The sequence below is a fragment of the Rousettus aegyptiacus genome, unplaced genomic scaffold (assembly GCF_014176215.1).
Source record: "Rousettus aegyptiacus isolate mRouAeg1 unplaced genomic scaffold, mRouAeg1.p scaffold_m13_p_7, whole genome shotgun sequence".
NCBI classification, from domain to species: Eukaryota; Metazoa; Chordata; class Mammalia; order Chiroptera; family Pteropodidae; genus Rousettus; species Rousettus aegyptiacus.
Genome location: NW_023416310.1, coordinates 78,709,822 through 78,731,116, shown reverse-complemented (window position 1 = coordinate 78,731,116; position 21,295 = coordinate 78,709,822). Strand labels below are relative to the sequence as shown.

The 21,295-nt window shown below is 40.0% G+C and overlaps 1 protein-coding gene across 3 annotated transcripts in view; it reads left to right on the top strand.

Annotated features, from left to right (window-relative positions):
- TENM2 (teneurin transmembrane protein 2) overlaps positions 1 to 21,295 on the top strand; it is a 2,693,686-nt gene that overhangs the window by 1,577,417 nt on the left and 1,094,974 nt on the right. The window contains exon 1 of one of the 3 annotated variants that reach the window (XM_036224945.1): positions 5,335 to 5,576. The exons of 1 other annotated variant lie outside the window; for it this stretch is intronic. The gene's annotated coding sequence lies outside the window, so the exon portion shown is untranslated. Of the gene's footprint in view, positions 1 to 5,334; positions 5,784 to 21,295 lie in introns of those variants that run through there. One more of the 3 variants, XM_016151441.2, reaches the window with a different exon arrangement.

The window sequence follows — 21,295 nt, the reverse complement described above, 5'->3', positions numbered from 1 at the left end:
TTAAATTAAGCCTTTCAAATATTTGATGTAAAATTTAAATTTTATCTCCTTTATTCTCTGGTTATCAGTTTCCAGTTCTTGCTATTATTAATTTTCTAGCAATAGCAGTTTACCTCCTGTTTTCTAATTCCTTAAGGGCTTATAAATTCAGACCTATTAGAATACTGCATAAAATTAAAGCATGTAGGCTCTGAGCAACTGTAGAGGGGTTTTCGGAATTTAAATTCAAACACTGTTACATCTATGTGAGCTGCTGAGACATCACTTTTTTTTTTTTTCCCCTGATTTCTGGAAAGACGAATGGTTACTGTTCAAAATACAATCTCTCCCCTTAAGTTACAGAACCAAGACTGTCATCAGTTATCCTTTTCCATACAAAATATCGTATGCGAAAATGCAAATGCTGGCACGTGAGTGAACCATATGGCACCTGAACAGTCACATTCAGGAGGGTCTTTTCCTGACCTCCCTTAAAAGCAAGAAATTGTAGCATCCACAGAATCTTCAAAAAGATGTTTACAGATATTGGAAGCAAACACAGAGAACTGCCGTGACTTTTAAAAGCTCAGTTTTTCTCCACTTCTCAATTTCTCATCCTTAGGAAAGTAAAAATCTTTCAGCATACACCCTGTAAAGGATTTTAGGAAATCGAGGAGAATATCTACTGAGAGCGAATGATCAGGAGTGGCTGACAGCCACACCGCAGTGCTAGTTAAAAGCAAAGAGAATAAAGGCTCATCAAAGACTCAGAAGCCTTTGCTCCAATGACACTCATTTTGATTGGTCCCAGCCACCAAGCGCCACATGCATCAGTTTTCTAAATTGACAAATAAAGTAAATAATGCCATTTTAGAGGGACTTATCTAAACTAAACTAAGTTTAGTTTTCTTGGAGGATAGCGATACTACTACACATGAGGGATCGTGCGCACCAAGTGCAAATACACCACCACACTCACCCTCGTCCCTCCGCACATCTGACTCCGTGTGCAAAAGAGATGTCGGAAGTTCAAGGCAGCAGAACGCAGAGTTTACCACAAGGCTGTTGGCGTCAGACAGACCTGGGCTTACAGCCCAGCTCGGTTATTCAGAACTTGCATGCCTTTGCGGTAAACAGTTTCCTCTCTCAGAGCCTCCACTGCTTCATCTATAAAATGGGGGTTATGAGTGCACCTGCCTCAGAGGGTTGTGAGAATAACTGTGGCAATCCGTATGATAACGGTCTTGACATTAGAATTACGAGGTGACGTCTCACAAAGTTTGCGTCCTGGGCGCCCCAGCAAAATGTCCACTAACATTTCAAATTTTCGCCCTTCACAATTTTAATGGGTTATTCTCATCACAAGTTAAAAGATTCTGCTGCTCTCATGACAAAAATCAACCTCACATGTACCCAAGAAGGGGTAATTGAGAATCACTGAGAGCTTTATTGCTTTTTGAAACATTCTCTAGGGAAGAATTTTATTCTTAGGTGCAAGGAAGAGGGGTTAATATTTAACTCTTTCTTAGCAACCCTTCCCCACTCTATTTATACTATTTCACTGTATAGCAAATTAGTAATGAAATAATTACAGGAGACAAATCCACAATCAAGGGCTGGTATTTATTTAGAGCTGGATGTATCTGTATGTAGCTTTGAGGTGTGTAAATGAAAACAATCTGTGGATGATTTTTGTGTGCACTTACAGAGAAGACAAGACTGGGAAGACGATTACTAGAGACAGAGTAGGGGATGCATGGGATCAAGTTGTTTTCCCATATCTAAGCATCTCGCTCTCACAGACTCGTAAGAATTCTTATAGGCTAGGAATTTCTACAAAGGGCTACGCATCGAGATCCTGTTTCAAGATAATACTCCAAAACGGAAAGGTGTCAACAAAAGCTTCCCGTTTATAGTCAGAGTCGCCCCTTGTCTCTGAACATGCTCAGTAGTCCGCTAGAAGCAGAACTATACGAAAGGCAGTTTTTACTTTTGTGTGGTTTGTTGACACTGCTGCTGCTAAAATGAGGAGGGACATGGTGAGGCACTGAGTTCCAGGTGAGGCCTCAAAAGGCAGAGAAAGAGGGGCCGGTAAAAAGGCAGGACTGGGAGACATGGTGACAGGTGGAAAGGGTGGCGTGGTTTGTTTGGTTCCCTGCAGCATTTTCTCTTTGAGCGAGGACTCCCTGATTCCCTTAGGCAGGAACCTCTGACAATTGAGGGTCCTCCATCTGCCACTCATGACGTCCTATACCACAAGTCTTCAGTGAGAGATGCCTGGTTTTAAAACCTAGCTCTGCATTGTGACCTTGATCAAGTAACTTTCAATCACTGAGTCTCAGATGCCTTCTAAGATTTAATGAGGAAAGAACAAAAAAGCACCATTAGTGGCTCTTCCTCTTGGTAGACCCAGGTATAGCCTCAGGCACTAGAGCATGGTTAAGCTGTGAGCCCCACGATGACCCCCCAACTCCAATTTCCCCTGAAACTCTGAAGTCAGACACTTAGGTTCAAGCCACTGCTCTGTGATTTACTAGCTGTCGGACCTTGAGCAAGTTCTATGTGTACGTGTGTGTGTGTGTGTGTGTGTGTGTGTGTGTGTGTGTGTGTGTGTGTAAGACAGAGGAGATAGAGAGTGAGTTTAATGTTTGCCTGGTACGATTCGATATGATGGACATATTATTTTTCCCCTGGAGTTTATGGACTAGTTAATTTTTTGTTGTGGGGGAGCCCCAGTTTCATCATCTATAAAATGGGAATAACAGCACTTAGCCAGAGGATTGTTATGGTTAGAAAGAAAACAGCTCTGAGCAAAGTTCCTGGCATATGCTGGGTGCTCAGTAGTAGACTGCCGATATCCTATTACATGTCTTTACAGTTTCTACGAAATTGAACTATCTCTGTATTTCCCCATAATGCCATCCCCAGCAATCTCTACCCCCCACAAGCTGCCTCTGTGTAGTCCAAGTGGCTTCTGGGTAACAGGAGCCGAGCCAGAAAGCTAGTCACGTGGACTTTAGCACTAGACAGACCTGTATTGGAGGCCTTCTTTGCTACCCTTGACCAAGCTACCTTCCTTCTCTCAGCCTCATTTTACTCATCTGCAAATGGAGAGAAAAACAGTTTCTGCTCTGTGAATCAGTATTCTTATTCCAAGAGTAGTAATGTGTGTGTGTGTGTGTGAGAGAGAGAGAGAGAGAAAGAGATTGATTGAGTGTTAAGTTTAACATCTACCAGGTACTATAAGATTAATGGAAAATGAAAATAGACACAGTCCTGTCCCCTTGAAGCTTACAGTCTAGAGAGTGGCATGCACTGGGGAGAGATATACTGGCTAAGTCATTGTGCAAATGGAAAATTGGAGCTACAACACATTTAAAAATATATATATAATGTAATGCCTTCCAAGCCTATAATCAGAGGGATTTGATTCAGCCAGGGAGATCACAGATGGCTTCCCTGAAGAAGTGACTGGAATAGACAGCTAAAGGACAAGCAGAAATCTGCGAGATGAATAGGGGAGGGACTTGCATCCCTGATAAGCTCTCACCATCGACGTCATAAGCATATGATTGGCATCTTTTTGCTAGACTGTAAACTCAAAAGAGTACAGCCACGGCATCTTTGTCATCTTCTGTCACCTCTGAGGTCATACCTGGAAGCACTAAGTAAGTGCTTAGTAAATATTTGTTGAACTAGTGAATGTTAATAGGAAATCAATATGTGTTGTTGAATGAAATAAAAAATAACTGCTGTGACCTCATCTCATGTCTTTATTCAGGATGCAGTTAAAAAACACGTGCAGTTTAGTATAAGAACATGGACTTGGGAGTCAAACAAACCATGCCCTCTTATTTTGGCTCTACCCCTTGGGGAAATAGCAGGACATCTCTGTTTCAGTCTGCTCGTGTGTAAAACGGGAATGAAGATAGCTTTCAACAGGGGTATTTGAAAAGATTACGATGGCAAGTATGTAACACCTGATAAAAAGGTGATGCAAAGTTCTAGTCAAGACATGAGTATCATCAATATTGTTAGAGTTAGGACATTGGTAAATTTCAGGCCTGCAGTGTTTCAAAGATTTGTAGGTTGCTGAAGACAGGCCTGGTACAGTTTAAAGGCTGGAGGGTGTTATCACTCACACATCCACCACAGCCTCACCTTGCTGGAATTGACCTGTGCGCAGTGGTCTGTCTCCCGGGAACTAAGGGTCAGGCGGCCTGGTCTAGATTCCTGGATACATCCATTATAACTGACTGGCAGTTGGCACAATATCCTGAGTCCTCAATTTCGTGTATAGTGTATGGACAGTATTAAATCAGGTAATTCGTGGGCACCACATAGCACAGAGCCTGCGCAGGGTAAGTAAGCAATAACTGTTAGCTGTTACTATTACCACCGCCAGGCCCTGCTGGATTCTCTGTCAACCACCTTGTAACCGAATCGGCCTTTCCCGGCCAGGAACTGCTTCCTTTGTAATTGCCTCTACACAAGGAAGAAAAGCAGCTCCCCTCTGAGGTCCGCAAGCCCAGCGTCTCCAGTACGGTGCCCTCCGGGGCTGGTTCAGGGCCACTTAGTCTCCCCATGAGGCAGGTCAGCAGAAAGGGTCTGGAACCAACCCCAGTTCTCCCTCCCATATGTGGCCAAGGACCTCGGCTCTGCCCCCTCTCTGCGTTCCTGACCCTGAAAGGCGCGATCTGGGGTTCCAGCGTAGCACTGGGCATGCTCAGGAGACAAGGCTGACTCGGGTCGTCGGCGGGACGCGCTGGCTTCTGCGCTCCCAGGTGCGCGGGGACCTGGCTACAGCTGCCAGTTGATCAGGTTTCTCGGAGCTGAACCCTTGGCGCGTGCAGCCAGGAAACCGAGCCCCCTCCCCCGCCCCCCGCCCCTAGCCCACTGCAAAGCGCAACTAGACTGCACTGTTCGGGGCTTGCCCGCTCAGTGTCTGGTCTTGGAACCACCCGGTTGGGGTTCTCTCTGCAGACAAAGGGATGGATGCACGTGCCCATAGCGCCCCTCTTACACAGCTGTGATCCCGTCCCCGCCCGACCCCGTACCCCGCGGCCACAACTGCTGCAGCCCCAGCGCCACCACCCAGGCCCCAGCCGCTGCGGCCTGTGCGCGCGCCCGGGGCCTGGGGATTGGCTCTCTCTCCCCATTCAGGGGCTGCGCTGGCGGGCGGGTGCTACTCGACTCTCCGCGTGTGCGTGTGCGTGCGTGTGTGTGTGTGTGTGTGTGTCCGTGTCCGCGCGCGCGCACTCATGCGTGTGTGCATGTGTGTGCGCGCGTGTGTGTGCGGCGCGCGGGCGGGCGCCCGTGTGCGCGCGAGGGCTCGCGTGCAGGAGGCACTGGGTGTGCGTGCGTGTGTTATGGGTTTGATTCCAGAGCAGGTTGCACATTGGTCCTGGGTGGCTCGCAGGCTCAGGTCGTGCTTGGGCGTCCTCCTCCTCCTCCTAATCGTTTCCGAAGTAACAGCAGCAGCAGCACCAGCAGCAGCAGCAGCAGAGCGCCAGCAGCAGCGGCGGCGACAGCAGCGCAGCGGCACAGCCGGCAGGACTGTGCAGAAGCGAGCACCCTTTGGGGAGTTCGGGGGGCGGGTAAGAGGGAGGAGGGGGAAAGCCTGTCTTGGTCTTTGGGATTATTTTTCCCCCCCTTCTTTCCCTCTCTCTCTTTCTTGAGGGTGTGTGTTGCCCCCTCGAAGTAAAGGAATTTTGCTCCAAAGCGAGCTGGGACCGAAGACTCTAGGCTAAGTTATCTCTCTATGTAGATGGTGTCAGGGAGCGAAGCTACTGACCGAGCCGCTGGTAAATGTTTTTCACTTCTTACTCTTTAATGCTTAAGGCTTTTTTTCCCCCCGCTTTTCTTTCTTCCTTGTTTCCTTTCTGTTGCTCCTCGTTCTGCAATCGCTCCTGAATCAGCCGCAATTCCCTTTCTCTCTCTCCTTGGCGTTTGTGCAGTTTGCAACTTGTTTCGTGGTTTTCTATGTATTTTTTTTTTCCTCTTTCATCCTCAGATGAATGCTGGGACATTTAAATTCGGCACTTCGGGAGGTCATCATTAGTTGCATGAGTTTTAAAAGGGAGGGGGGGTGTTGGGGGGAGAAGGTGAAAGCCTGGTAGAGCAGACCGTTATTTCCCTGCAGCAGGACTGCCGGTTTCTCTCTAATGTTCATCTCAATTATAGGGATTTTTTTTTTTTAGGATGCATTTTAACGTTGCATTGCTATTTAAGGTTATAATTCCCAGGATTACAATGCATTTTGATTCAGTTTGGACAGCCAGACAGATGCCAGTGATTCCAGAACTACTGTATGATACATGCTGGCTAAAATATTCAAAATTGGAGGACAAATCATTTGCATTCCAAAAGAGATTTTCTTTAAAATGCTGTTTTGCATCACATTGCTGCAGATTTGCAGGAGGCAATATTAGACACCACTACTCATGTTTCTTGCAAAGATAATAAACATATAATGTGGTTTTTAGTGCATCACATTCTGTCCTGTTCTCCGGCGATTGAGCCATTGCTAAATGCACTTAATAAATAAATTTAGGGCTGTGGAGAAGGAGGGAGATTGCTGGTATTGTTTTATTCAAAATTAGGAGATAGGTATAGTAATTTCTAACCCCAAACCAGCCCTCTCTCAGATCTCACTTGAAGTGGCACCCTGTCAGTTGAGAAGGGGGAGGGCAGTTTCTGCTATACACATGGAATAAAATTATTTGAAATAGCCAGTATCATGCATGCAAATTGAACTCTAATTCTTTTCTTAAACATGGAACTGACTCTATAACTCTTGTTTCCAGGATCTGTTTTAAATATTATTTAAAAAATAACGTACAGCAGTTCTCTTTAATGTAATTCATATCGTTTAAGTTCTTTGGAGGGTTCTTAGCAGTTACCATGTTTCATTTGTTTTTACTCTTTCCCCCCTGAGTTTTCAGTTCCAGTTCAGTAGAAAAACTGAAGGGTCAGTAGTAAAGGCAAATTAGCAGTTTAAAAAGAAATCAGTTGATAGTTGTAAAATCTCTGCTAAGCCATGGGAAAATGAGCTGAAATAATGGCAGCTGAAAGGTAGGGAGGGGAGCCTGGGGCAGAGCAGGTTGCAGTTTCAGTATGTGAACTGTCATCTTGAGGAGCTCTGAACTGGACTCACGTGAGGATATCCGGTTCAGGGGAACTCTGAGGCACATACGTTTTGCAGAAGGAAAATAATATCGTTATTTAAGGAAGCCTGCTTCTGCTACGTGGTTGCCACATCATAGAACAGCAAGTTACCTCTGTGCAAAGAGTACGTTTGCAATAATACTATTAAACTTTGTTTTAATGTAAAAATCAGCTGGTGTTGGAAGAACAGTGTATAACAGTGTAGCCTGTTCAGGACTAAAGAATAAAACTGTAAATTTAACTAGTCAGACCCTCTCTTATGTAGAAGAAAGCCTCCTCCAAGATACCATACAAACTCATCTGCTCTGGGTTGCCTGTTTTGACAAAAGCTTTTCTCGAAATTGTGGAATGGATTCCTGAGATCTAAAGCTTATTTCTTCTTTTGTTGGCTGCTAATGGTAATAAGGTGTTTTATTTAGAATGAAAGCTCAGGGATGGCAATGTTGATATTTTAAAATATTTTCATGGACCCTCGCATTTGCCATTCGATTAAGTTGAAGGGCGAGGTTGGGGGGGAGCGGAAACCGAACTTTCGTTCATTAGGATCACAGTTGTCTTTGAGTGAAGCACTTGTTTAGATACTAAAAAACAAAACAAAACAAAACAAAACAAAAAACACACATACACAATTTATATCACAAACTACCATGCTAAGAACCTAAGTCTCCTAAAGCATCATGTTTCTTTCATTCTAGGACCAAAATCAGAAAGCAGTGTACCCTATGCTGAGCAGCTACGTTATTTCTCAGGCATATTCCACATACATAAGCATGAACAGATAATTGACCCAGCTAAGGGCTCGTTTCGCATGTCTCATGGGGCAATATTCCTAATACTTATGTAATCGAATCAGAGCATGGATTTATCTATGAAACATCACAATTATCTTCAATTTCAGCATCTTCACTACATGTAACCCAAGAGTCCATTGATTTAAAGAACATATCCTTTCCTGCTGAGGTTGGTTTTTACCCACCCACTCCTCTTTCTGCTTCTAGTTTCCTGGCAACTTCTGAAAAGCCCTGAGAATTTGTGTTAAAATACGAAACATATCTATGTGTGGGGTGTACTGCTTGGTTAGGTTACTGTTCAGTCAGCTGGATTTGTAATTATTCTTATATGGTTCTGTGGGGTATAGTGTTTGTGGCTTGTTGGTGGTTTTATTATTATTGTCATATTATTAAGTTTTCCATTAAATCTTAACGAAGCTCATTTTAACTTCCCGTGTCTGGTGTTGATCTCAAGTTAATATACAAAATAATACCATCCTCCTGCTAAGCTGGTTGGTAAATTAGGTAGTTTACTTTCAATTGGCATTTGTGTTGAATTTCAGCATTTCTAAAATCATGGCATCTGGCATGGTGGGGAGATGGTAACTTATTTGGGGGAGAAGGATATAGAAAGAGACTGTTGGTTCATGAAACTTGATATTCACACCTGCCTGTATTATTAGGGTTCCTGTTTTCTGTTTGGTAAGTGTGGAATTTTCTCTGTGTGTTTGAGGTGTTTATTATGCTAGAGTTACGGAAGGTTCCTTAAAACTAATGGCTATATTTTTCATTGTGTAATTGAAAGGAACTTTGGAGTACTTGTGTGTTTCTAAGCAAAAGCTGTATTGGAGAGCTTTTCCATTGATTTTTATTCTATGTAGGCTAATTTTGAGAAGTGATTTCTGGTGAAATATGGTCAAGGTCATTGCCAAGGGCCTTTTTATTCCTCCCCACTTAAGAACTTAAGCTTAACCTGAAAGTCAGATTCGAAGAGGCAAAACTTAAACGGGGCTATGTGAAAAGCTTGTTTTTGTCTCTCATTACTTTGTGTGAAGCAACAGTTTTATTCTTCGAATTACTGTTTCTTGGTAACTGGTATACTCACAGGAAGAAACCTTCCAGTCTGCTTGCATCGTACATGCTACAGATTTACAACCTTAAGGGAAAATTACAAGAACATTTTTGGGGGGGGGTGGGGGTGGAATGTCTTTCGATATGTTTTTAATGGAAAAAAGACATAGCAATATTTCATAAAATGTGTCATAGTTCCTAATTAGATAATACCCCATTTAAAATTTTGTGAAACCAAAAGTAATTTTGTAAGAGTCTGGTATGCCGAGAGTAAATCGTAGCTTTTTCAAAGTATTTCTTTGTACTCCTGCTTTCTATATTGCTTTATAAAAGGAACATTCACATTGTTCAGGGTTGCACCATCAGTAACTTATCATTGTTTGTTATTATTTTGGGTTGCTTCTCTACCTAACTAAGATAAACCACTATTTATGATTATTTTCGCAGTGCTAAGAGCATCCTCATATTTCTAAAAGATTTCATGAAGTTGAAGAAGTACAAAATCTTTCCCCTAAAATTCATGTGCTCACTGTCCTAGTCTACTTAATATGTTGCATACTACAGTGTGATCTCGAAATAGTACAGCCTTTTTATAAATTCCTACTGGCAAATGATGAAGCACCTTGAGAAATAGTTTGCAAACAAATTTCTTTTATTATTGTTGAAAGACTTTAATTGGTCCATCTCTCCTTAGTGTACAATCACGAACCTTTTAGACAAAATATATATATATCAGGAGAAAAGTATACAGTTATGTGCTTTTCAGCAGTAGCGTGGGTAGAAAGAGAACAGGTGTTTTAACTCTTTTCGTGTAAGCTTAATGAATAGAAATTAAAACTAAATAACATAGAAATGTGTTAAAATAAAATACGTTTTCCCTGGTAAAGATTCTCAACCCCCTCCCCTCCCCCCCGCTCCTGCTGCCAGATGATATGAATTGATCTTTGACTCTGATGGAATAATTGACTGTGTTCCTCATCTCATCACTATTGTGTGGCTCCCACCAGAATATTGGTGATGGGCGCTAACGGTCCCATATCTGTCTTGAGAAAATATGAGTGCGTGGTTCAGGAGGAGAGGGGTGGTTCCTTTAAAAGTTTAGACCTCTCAGGTCAGGACTGCAGTTCTTGCAGAAGATGCTTTGCGCTTCTTCATAACCGTTGAGATCACCTGTGCAGACTCCACAGTGTAAATGTACTTCTGCCACAGGTCACTGTAATGTAAACACGGAGTTAGAGTTCTTAGGTTGCTCTTCTCATCGCGTCCGTTTGTGATTTCTGGAATGCAAGGCAGATCTATCAAATTTTGAAACTCGGCTTTCCAAAATTTTGACATTCTGTTTAATTGTTCTGATGACTATTTAGGCTTAAGCCTGTTAAAAATATTAGAAATTGCATATGACACATTTTGTAGGATCTATTTCTGTTTATATGATGTTGATAGAGTACTTATTGTTAAGTTACGTAAAAGAGAGTAAGAACCCTGTAAAATGAGGAATTTATTTATGAATTTGGTTCAAAAGAATAAGTCATTTTTTTTGTTGTTTATTGAGATTCCTTAATCTTTAATTTACCTATGAGGAGACAAAGACTAAAACTGGAGAATATAATTCATATGATGAAGATAAAATTAATACTAACAATAACATAACTGATTTAAAATCTTTAGAGAGGACAATTCTACAGAGGATTCTTTTGGAAAAGGCTTATCTTTAAATGTCATTTTTATTATTGCTTAGAATTTAACTGATACTCAATGTTTTGACATTTATCCTACTTTAATTAGAGGAATAAGAGTACATATGGAAAAAAGAAATACATCATTAAATAGAAATGATTTTAGTAAAGGTTAAAAAAATTCCCATAATGTAAAATAACGATTTCACAAAATTTTATAAGGTGCTTGCTATATTTGTTATATGTTAACAAAAAATAGCATTTCAAAATTTTATTTTGAATGTTAGAAATAGTCAAGTTAGGTTTTTAGATTGTTTCTAAGATGAAATTGAAACTGTTAGAGAAGATGATTATGCCCATGTGTATGTCTAATTCAAACAGTAAATATCTACATAGTTAAAATCATATTATTATTAGAGAACTCATTGCAACAGACTTCATAATTTTAACCATGTTAATTTTTCCAAACCATTTCGGAAGTAAGATAGTATGTGGTTATATATACACAGTCCAATAGATATTACTTAGAAGGGATAGAGTCAAATGAAAGCTTCAGGAAAGTATATTTCTCTGTGTGTGTGTGTGTGTGTGTGTGTGTGTGTGTGTGTGTGTGTGTGTGTTTTAATTTATTCTTTCAATGAGCAGTTTTCAGATTCCCAAACAGGCCAGGTACTGTGCTCCTCTAAGTGCTAAATCTCATGTAAGTGTAATTTGACAACAAAAGAAACTCTAAGAAAGTTAAAGGAAATAGGCATGGGTACTTATTTAAAAATGTAAGGTAAAGCTTTCTTCTTTGTTTCATTAGAAAGTGTATTAGAATGGTGATTTGATTTCATTTCATTTTCGGATTTGCTCAGGCAGTAATTGTGTACTTGTATCTGCCTATTCTCCACCTCCTAGTATGCCCAATTCATTTCTATTCACGTAGTCTGGCGTGATGTGACACCTGGAATCAGAGATCTGAGTCAAAGTTTGACACTACCTGCGTGAATTTAATGGAGGCGCAGAGAAAGGGCAGGTGCGAGTTTGTGGGAAGAGAATACCGACCAGAAGGAACTATATTCTGTAGTTGGCTACCGTTCCCTTAGAGTAATAATCATGCCACTCTTTTTTTTTTTTTTTTTTTTGCCTCACCTCAACTTCCTGAAAAGACACAAGCTGTTTCTCTCTGTTCAAACCCTAAGAATAATAATATAATTATTACAAAAACATTTCACAGTGGTTAGGACTCTGCAATTTGTGTGACCTAGCATCTAATTTTTTTCCTCTCTAATCCTGTTTATATATCCCCACACATAATCAGACTCAGTCAGATGAAACCAATTACTAAGGGAAAAAAATCAAATTTATTTATTATATTTATTGGATGTGTCTGTTGCTTAATTATCCGTTGGCCAATTTACATGTGGCCACAGAGAGGGCCATGGATGAGTGTGGAAAAATGATTAATCATCAATTCTCACAGTCCAGAGTAAGCTGCCAAGAAAACAAGAAAAAACTCTGTTCTCAGTGTGAGGACCTAAAGGCTGAATGGCAGGCATCACCCTAAAAATGTGTGTGTTTTGACGCAGTAAAATCTGTGAAGGATTGGGAGTTACCATCATCATGATTAAATGTAATGTTAGTAAGAAATGTAAGGAGTTCTGTACGTTTTTAGACAAATAATGATTTCACGTATTCAGAGGCGTATATTGGAAAAGTAACTCAAATTATCCCACAAAGCAGATGACCAAGCTCACCTTCTAGCTGTGCGTTGGACTGTGGAAGCAGCGAAGGGGTGGTGGGGCGGGAAGGGGTACGGCGGGTGTGAAGGGTTAGGTGATCTGCAAGGTGGTGTTTGCAAAGTTATTGATCATGACGTGTAGCTCTGTTGAGTAACGGCTAAGACAGCACCAGTAAAGCAGTGAATTAAAATAGACTTTGTGTTTGGCCTTCGAAGGTAAAGACATCTACAGACTTTTATTTTTGGTCTCATGTGGTTTTGTTTAAAAAAAAAAAAATTCTTGCCTCAATCAAAAATGGGTTTCCTCTCTTTTTGTTAGCCCCTTTCAGTTTAATAAGATTGATGGTGAACATGCTGTGTGTCCTCTCCCACCCAGCCACCCACGTGCTCTCATGATACATTTTTGGAAATTTGTCGCTGTGGATGTTCCTCTTCAGAATGGGTCACTGAAATAATCACCATTTCGAGTAAATGTGGAAACACTGCTTTGTTGATAGAAGCATTGTCTTATTTATGTAGTTCCTGAATTCTAGGGACCACTAAATGTTTAGAAATCTGTCCCAGTCATACCACCAAGGTGTATATGAACTTGAGGGAGGAAAACAAAGTGCTTCTGAACTTGAGGCATTTGAAGATTGCCGTCAAGGAAACACTGAATGACATGTGTTTTAAGAAACGCAGCACACCATTAATGCATCATTTAGAGAAGACAATGGATAAATTATGATTTCTTGCTAATTACCACTTATTTGGGAATGCTACTGTGGAAGAAACTAAGCATTGTAGGTTATGCTTTTGTCATGTTCGGCTGCAAAGAAATTAAAAGGGCAATGCACATCTTAAGAATGAAGAGGGAGAGGTGGTTTTATACCTGTTGCCTTAGCAAGAAAATAGCAGGGAGGAGCTAAATCTGGCATTTATTCTCGTCTATATTTTAAAAATGATTTTGTAATAACTCGATAGAATAATAATGCCATTGCAGAATAAAAGTTGCCCTCAGCTGGATTCACCGCCATAGCCAAAGAGTAAGTAATGGAGAGCCTAAACTCTCCTTCCCGAAGCAGTGATTTTCCACTGTTATTCCCTAAGGCCACTCTCGGTACGTGAGGGACACCCGTTCTTTTTTATATGATTTGTGTATGTTTCCATAGATTGTGAAGTCTATTCCCAGGCAATTTTCAAGGTAAAATTGTATTACGGCTACCCCGAAGGTTGTCATTTCTTGGTTTTTCCCTTGTCAGTCAATTCGTAAGTGTTTATTAAGCCCCCATGGGAATCGGAGCCGGTTTGGGTGTCTTGTGTGGGTATGTGTGTGTAGGATTGGTCTCTGGCCTAGAAGCCTACATCCTATAGGCAAAAGTACTGTTGTGTGAGTGTGTATGTGTATAAGATCATATTTTAATTACAGAACTTAGTAGTAGTAGTTGTTTTTTTGCTTTTTGTTTTGTTTGAATAGCTTTGCCCTAGAACTCTGAATGTATCACACTGAGAAAAGCATAGCTTCAGGCAAGGTCAGTGTTATAACTTCTCATCTTTCTTTTTTCCTCCTTTCTTCTCTCCATTCTTTACTTTATTCTTCCCTCTGTCTTTCCCTCCCTCTCTCCCTTTTTCCTTCATTTTTTTCCTCCCTTTTCTCCTCCCTCCCTCCTTTCTTTCCTTCTTACAATTGAAATATTTAATAACAGACATGTGTAAGTGAGCCAGAGGGCGAGTATTGAACTGCGGACCTTTGCCAGAAGGAATCACATTATCGTTAACATCTAGGTGTTGGAGTAAGGACAAATTCTTATGCTGGTCATTTTTAGGATGTGCCTGTTACTTGGGTAACTTCCATCAATGAATGGATAAATTACTCCATGCCCCAAAGCTGTCAATTTACATTTATCATGACCAATGAATCAATTTATGATTTTTTTTTTAATGAAGCCTTTTTGAAAAATAATAGGAATTGGGGAGGAAAGTTTTCAAGTACTCCCAAAATGCCATGGATGAAAAATGTTGTTGAAAGGAATATTTTCCATGTTAAACTTGAAAGCAAATGGTGGATATGTAGGTTCAGGGATTTGTTTTTCAAAACTTTCTTACTCTTTTAAATTCTTTTATCAATCATTTATGGGAAGGGTAGTATACTTGAAAAGTACTAGATAAATAGATCTGAAAGTAGAAGGCAAAGGAGAAGTGCACAGAGCCACTGACCCTTCTCACAGCCCCAGGCGATCGCTTTCTGGACTTTGTGGACTTTGGGCACTCAGCCTTGACTTTTGATATCACTGGTCAGGCTCTTGATTAATGCTTATTTTGACTGTGATTTACAACATGTGCATCTATCATTTCCAGGAAATCATAGCTAAACCATCAAAATTTCTTTTCCATCTTCTTTTCCTTGTTGATCTGAATCAGAGAGGCAGTGGCTGAGAAAAATAGGAAGGCTCTTTGCTGATGGGTTCCTCATTTCAACTTTGACTCTTGGCTTTTTTTTTTTTTTCTCTGTTGGGTATGTGAAATTCTGAGGATTTATGAGATTACTTATCATTTGCTACCAAGGTCTTCCTGGATGTGACATTTCTTCATCTTTGCAGTAAGAGGATGTTCTCTACAACTCACAATATTGCAGGATCTCATAATTTATTTTCCAACAGCTTATAAAATTAAGCAACACAGAATAAAAGTGTGATTTGAATTATTATTTTTGATTCTGGGATCACGTTATATTCTTATAAGCTATCAAGACTATTTCTGACTAATGTAAACAGAAAAGAAATGTGTTAGAAGGATATTAGGAATCATAAAATCATGAGGAAAGATGTGGAACTGAGTATTTCCACTTCCGCCAGTGAACACTGGGTGCCCTGCTGAAGCCCTTCATGCCCCTGACACTGGGCTGTGCCGTTACTGTTAGTATCGACCAGCACTGCTGCCCCGGGTGTGTGGCTTTTTGTGCCAGTCCCGGAAGAAACCCACGTCCTTTCTTCTGAGTATCCCTGGCTCTCCATTTAAAGTTCTGGACTTTTGCATCCATCTGGTTGGCTGTGTCTTGATCAAGTGTCTATAGCCCTGTAATTAGGAAGTCTGGGAAATTAACAGCCTGTCCCTTTCATATTCTATGATGAGACAAAAAGATTTTTACTTCCAGCAAGGGATAAGTGGTGGAATTTCCTCAAAATAATAAAGGAAAGGGAGTCAACAAAACAGAAAAAGCAAAAAGCTCCCAGCAAATATCTACTGTAATTCTGTGAGTGACCTGTAAGATCTTCGGGGGTGGGTGGCAGGTGCCTCAGAGTATCAACTTGAAAAGCTAAGAGCAGTGAAAACTTCTCTCTTGCTTAAAATTAATTGTAGGACACCCCTAATTATAAAGGCCCCAAGCACAATGCTTTGGTTTTAGGGCACACCAATCTCAAATATGTTTGTTATGTGGGAAATTATTTTGTTATCACTAAGAGCCATTTAAAAATATTATTCATTAGAATTCTGCTCATGCTGAAGTTAAAAATAACTCACCTAGAATGGGATGAAGTTTGCCTCTGTATAAATATGCAAATTATGTAGATGGTCTGAAAAAAGGTAAAAGTGATTTGTTCAAGTACATAAGGAAAACATCTGGATGACTAATAGCCTGTAAGCAAATTATTAGGAATTCCAGAAACAAGTCAGACTGACTTTCTACTCAGAGGTTGGTAATAAGAGTAATTATGGCACCTTAAAGAAATAAGGCTGCATTTCTTTTCCCACAGTTTGGACTCTCTGAGTTTCAAATAGTTCCTCCCCCCTAAATTATTAGTAAGCCTAGTAAACTATAGAACCCACACAAGGAACCCACATCTATGGTAACGCTGTTGCATCTGAAGGCTCAGTCTTTTGTTTTTCACTTCCGAATTAATATATTTATCCTTCCCATCATTGTCTCCTAAGGATTTCGAGAATTAATTAGAAACAAAGTCACTTTCAATCCTTGGATGTTCCATTCTGTTCTGGAGAAATATGAGATACTGCAGCATTATTAATAATGACAAAGCTTCATCCAATAAAATAATCTGACTGGCTGAAGTCTCACATGGTTGATATTTTTCTAACATAAATTACCGTAGGATTAGATAGTTAAATATTGGATATTGTCTCATTTAATGCAGTTTCTTAAAATATTACTGATAATGATGATTCTTCAGTTTGGGGAATAGGGAGGTTATGTGCATATGTGTGAGTGTGAGAGAGAGAACTGACATAGCTTTGGCTGGTAGCATAACTTTTTAAAATAATAGTGAAGACGTTTAAATGCAGGGGGAACAGGAAATAAATGGCCACTGACTTGACAGATACCGAACAGGTCAAAGGTGACAAAACTGTATTAGTCTTTGTATTAAATAGTTTTCTTTATATTGTAATGACTCCAGTGCGATCACTGTGGATATCTTTTGAGAATTTGTTAAAAGAACAGATTTACCCTGTTAGACCCTTGAAAAGGAGTGCCGTTGATGTTTAGTTGGCATGAGGTGTAAAAGCCTGAAAATTGGATTGGGCTTTGAAGGAAGACTGGCTGTGTTGAGTGTGATGGTTTAAATGGGATTGTTTATGAAGTTTAAAAAGAGAGAGAGAGAGAGAGAGAAAGAGAGAGAGAGAGAGAGAGAGCACGCAAAGGAGAAAACAAAGGAAAGAGAGAAAGAGGAATATTGATCACATAGCCCAGCTGGGAAGCTATTTAATGAATGAGCAAAAACTTTTTAATTAAGACTTTTTATTGCCCAGGTTTTTTTTTTTTTTTTAATATTCCCTATTTCGATTTTCCTTCATGTTCTTGATTCTGTCCTCTTATATTTCGAATTGGGGGACCAACACCTGATGATAAACAGGGTAAGCTACTGTTGTTGAAATTTTGTCATGAATATAGAATAAGAACATATTCCAGTCCATCAAATTGATTTAAATCAGTTGTTGTTGTTGCCGTTTTACATCCAGGGGAGATCGCTAATGTTTTGTGAGATGATTTTATTTGAAATTGCACTTATCCTTGTTTCAGACCTAGTAATTTAACAGTTGAAAAGCTCCCTTTTTTTGTTCTGTGTAGTTAATATATGTGGTATGAGTGAATACATTTTATTTTTTTTAAAATGGTGTTTGGGGGTAGCGTTCTTTTAGCACAAACTTATTCCTTGATAAAGGAGATGGCTGTAATTTGCAGAAATGACTGTTTCTTTTTCTTTAGTTGTTGGATAATTGCTCTTTGTATACACTGCGAAAATGTTCATATAGACCAGTGACAAAGCCTAGCAGATGCACTTACAATTATCTGGAATTTAAGTAAATTTTGCATCTGATACACACAAAGCAAAGCCTTTGTCCAAGTGGGCTCACATACTGGCATGTGGATTGCTGCGAATACAATGAGTAGATTTTTAATGGAAAACAAATGGAACTATTAGTAAGTCTTGTCTTTTACTTGAAAAGACACCCATTTTAGGCATAGCCTACAAGTTATTCATATTCATAGTTGCTTCAGTTCTAAATATGACCTTTGAAATTAAATTTTTTTAAAAAAATATAACAATATGTAGCTATGTTTTTATTGGAGTCATATTCATACTTTTCTGGAGAAAGAATGGAGAAATAAATATTTATTTTACATTGCAGTGTTATTTTTTTCTGATTGTTAAGGAGAACATTCACTTATTAAGTCTCTTAAAATGTAAAAAGAGATTTCATATTATAAATAAATCATGCTATCTAGATAAAAGATAATTGCAATGTTACTTTAACAACCTCAATTCCCCAGGGAGACCACAAGAAGGACTATATAATGGGTCCAAATTCTACTTCTTATTGTAAACAAAAGCGATCTAGCCAGAGGAATATTTTTCTGCAAAAGCCTCTTTTCCGAGTTTTGTTTGAATTAATCCTTTCCACTGTATATTTTTTGTTGTTGTCAGACTTACATAAGTGAGATATTTGAAAGCTTAATCTTTTTCTCCATACTTATTCTTAGAACATATTAAATGTATGGAGCTTCTTAGGTTCTCTTAAATGCCTTTAGGTCTTTCGGGCGGTTTAAATTATTTTTACTTTCAATGACGGGGTTATAAGTAATTGGTCCAGTTGACTCCTTATTTTATGGTTTGAAGATGCTCCTTGCTAGTCTGGCCTTTGAATGAAGCAAATTTCAAAAGTAACTCAGGTAACATAAAGACCTGCCTATGCTGCCCACTTTCTGCTTTCTTCTCAATCTAAAATGGAATCTAATAATAACTGGAGATCTTTTCTAATTCTTTTAAGAATCAGAAGCCTCCGAGGGATCCAAGGGTTGAGTAATTGTTTCGGGGGGTGGGGAGGAGGGAAGTGGATAAAGTAGATTTGGGAAGAAAATTTCAAGAAGGAAAGGGAGAGCCTGACAGAAGTATTTTAGGCTGCGAATTAGAACAAGACAGATGTGCTGCCCCCACCTTAACCACTTTCCAGAAACAAAACCTAAAGCTTCTTCAGGACTTTTTATAGAATTTCAGAAAGGGCAGAATTTGTTCAGATGTGCACCGGCAGGTTATTCTGGGTGTCCCACAGTCTCTCCAGCCACGACCTCCCCAACACCCCTCTCCCCTGTCCCACACCCCCGCTAGGCTATCTTTAGGCGTCAAGAGAAACCAGGTGCTTCCCTTGGTATTTAAGCCGCTTGCTATTTTGAAATTCCCTTAGAAAAACCGTGGGCATTTTTATTTCTGTGTCTCGAAGCAACTCTTTCCCTTTCCGAAGGAGAATCTGCTTATGTGATACCCAGAAGCAGGCCCTTGGGAACTGCTTCGCTATTTTATGGATAGTTTACAGGAAAAGAAATGCGAGTGGCTCCTTGTGTCATGCGCGGCCTCCCACGGGGTCTCAATTTGAGATATTTGCACAATAGCAGATTCTCAGAAGGATAAATATATACAAATCCGTCTTTCAAATTGAGTGGAATCAGTGGGATGCAGCGCCTAGGAGCAGGAGAGCCCAGTAATCGCTCAGCCCGAAAGAGATTCTTGAATACTTCCAGAGCCAGAACCCAACTGTCAGCAGAGCTTGCCAGGGAGACAGATGCTGTGGTTGGAAGACAGTTTTCCTCAGTGAGATATTTTGTTCTTGTAGATGGCCAGCCATGACTCACGGGGGAAACCGGAGAGAGAGAAGAGAAGAGAAGAGTAAATTAATCATTTTATTAATCCCTATTTAGAATTCAGTCATGTATCTAAATGTCAACCTGGTGAACTTTCCATGAAACCAGAAGGGTTATAAAGACATTTGTGGGATTTGAAAGTTATGCCAGGTGATAAAGCCATCTAATTTCACCTGCAGATTAAGTAACTGCCACACTTTCAGAAGGATACCTGTGGAAAATAGTAATGTAGGAATTATCTAATAATCCAGGCTCAAAGAAAGTACACTTTTGAAGGATCGAAAAGGACTTGAATCCTTTTTTCCTGAGAGATGATAGGCTCGTTCTCTATTCTATATCTGTCTGTGTATGTTTATGTATAACAGGTGTGTGTGCGTGAATGGGAACGATAATCTTCTCTTCATTGTTCTCTTTCTGTACCTCTCTCTCCATGCACATGTGCTATGTATGCATGTTGGTGTGTGTATACATATATCATACCTACATAGGTGCATTACATTTAGCCCAGTTACCTCTGAAATATCAGATTTCAGGCATCCTGAAATATCAGCTTTCATCTACATTTATCATTCACTTCCAGATTTCCTAAAGCTCCAGCAGATGTACTTGATTAGATAAAAGCAGAATATCCGCTGTCTAAAAGATAGCAAAATTCAGTTTTTGTAACTCGTGTCTATTTCCAGATTCTCAGTTTCCTTCAAATTCCCAGAAAGAGGTTAGTATTGCAAGTAACATTCTTAGTTTCCTCTGTTTTCTCTTTTTAATGACTCCTCATTTCTTTTGAAAAGAAAAAAAAAATAAGGAAATTTTGGTACAGTTTTCTTGCTTCTCACTTGTTTGGGGCTAAGTACTTCAGGTTCCTTGGAGCCAAGTTCATTTCACAGATCCACTCCAGAAGTCTCTAGAACTGGAATAAGTTATGTGTTTGAGTGCCTGACAGCACCCCCTGTGCCAAACTTTTGATCTACTGTTTTTTTGTTTTTTTTCTGATAGAGTCTTAGAAGTGTCCCTTTTCAGATCTGCATGCCCTTTGTCAGTTGGAATGGCAGATGGCCAAAAGGTGTGTGTTTGTGAAGAAGAAAAAAAAAAAAGAAAGCAGCCTTTTATGCTTTCCCCATAGCCAGTTATTTGGAGGGTACTCTAGGCACTGAGAACCACAGCCGTGGAGCCAATTTAAAGAGTAATTCACAATTGACTCGTGGAAGATGCAGCCTGCCTTCTTGAGCCACGGTGCCCATCCAGCCAATATGGAACGGTCTGAGACGAGGCTCTTCAACCTCGAGGTTTACGTGTCTTTTTTCCCTGCAACTCATGTCGCATCAAGCACTAAAAGACGATCCTGTCAATTTGTAGCGCTCCCTGGAGAACCTCGGGTCTTGAAAACCCTGGGTCATATTGATCCCTAAGAGAAGGTGGTTGAATTTCTTCTGAGGTTTATCGAAATAATGATGACATTTTTCTTTTAACTGTTTCAGATACTTATTTGTGAAAGCATAAAAAAAGGCGAATGATCTCATATACGTGCCAGAGGGATTGGCATGTTTCATACTCCCTTGCACGTAGTATGTCTGATAAGTATCTGTTAAGTGAAAGCAACAGGGATTGAATTTCTTTTCCTTGGGGAGCATGGGAAAAATAGACCATGTGATTTTTTTTTTTTTAATTTGGCTGGCTGGATGAGTTATCTTGGTTTCATGGAGCTATGTATTTTTAAATATGTATTACATATATGCAAGTTTTGTCATGGTACTTTCTATTCTCTTATAAGTAAGGAAAT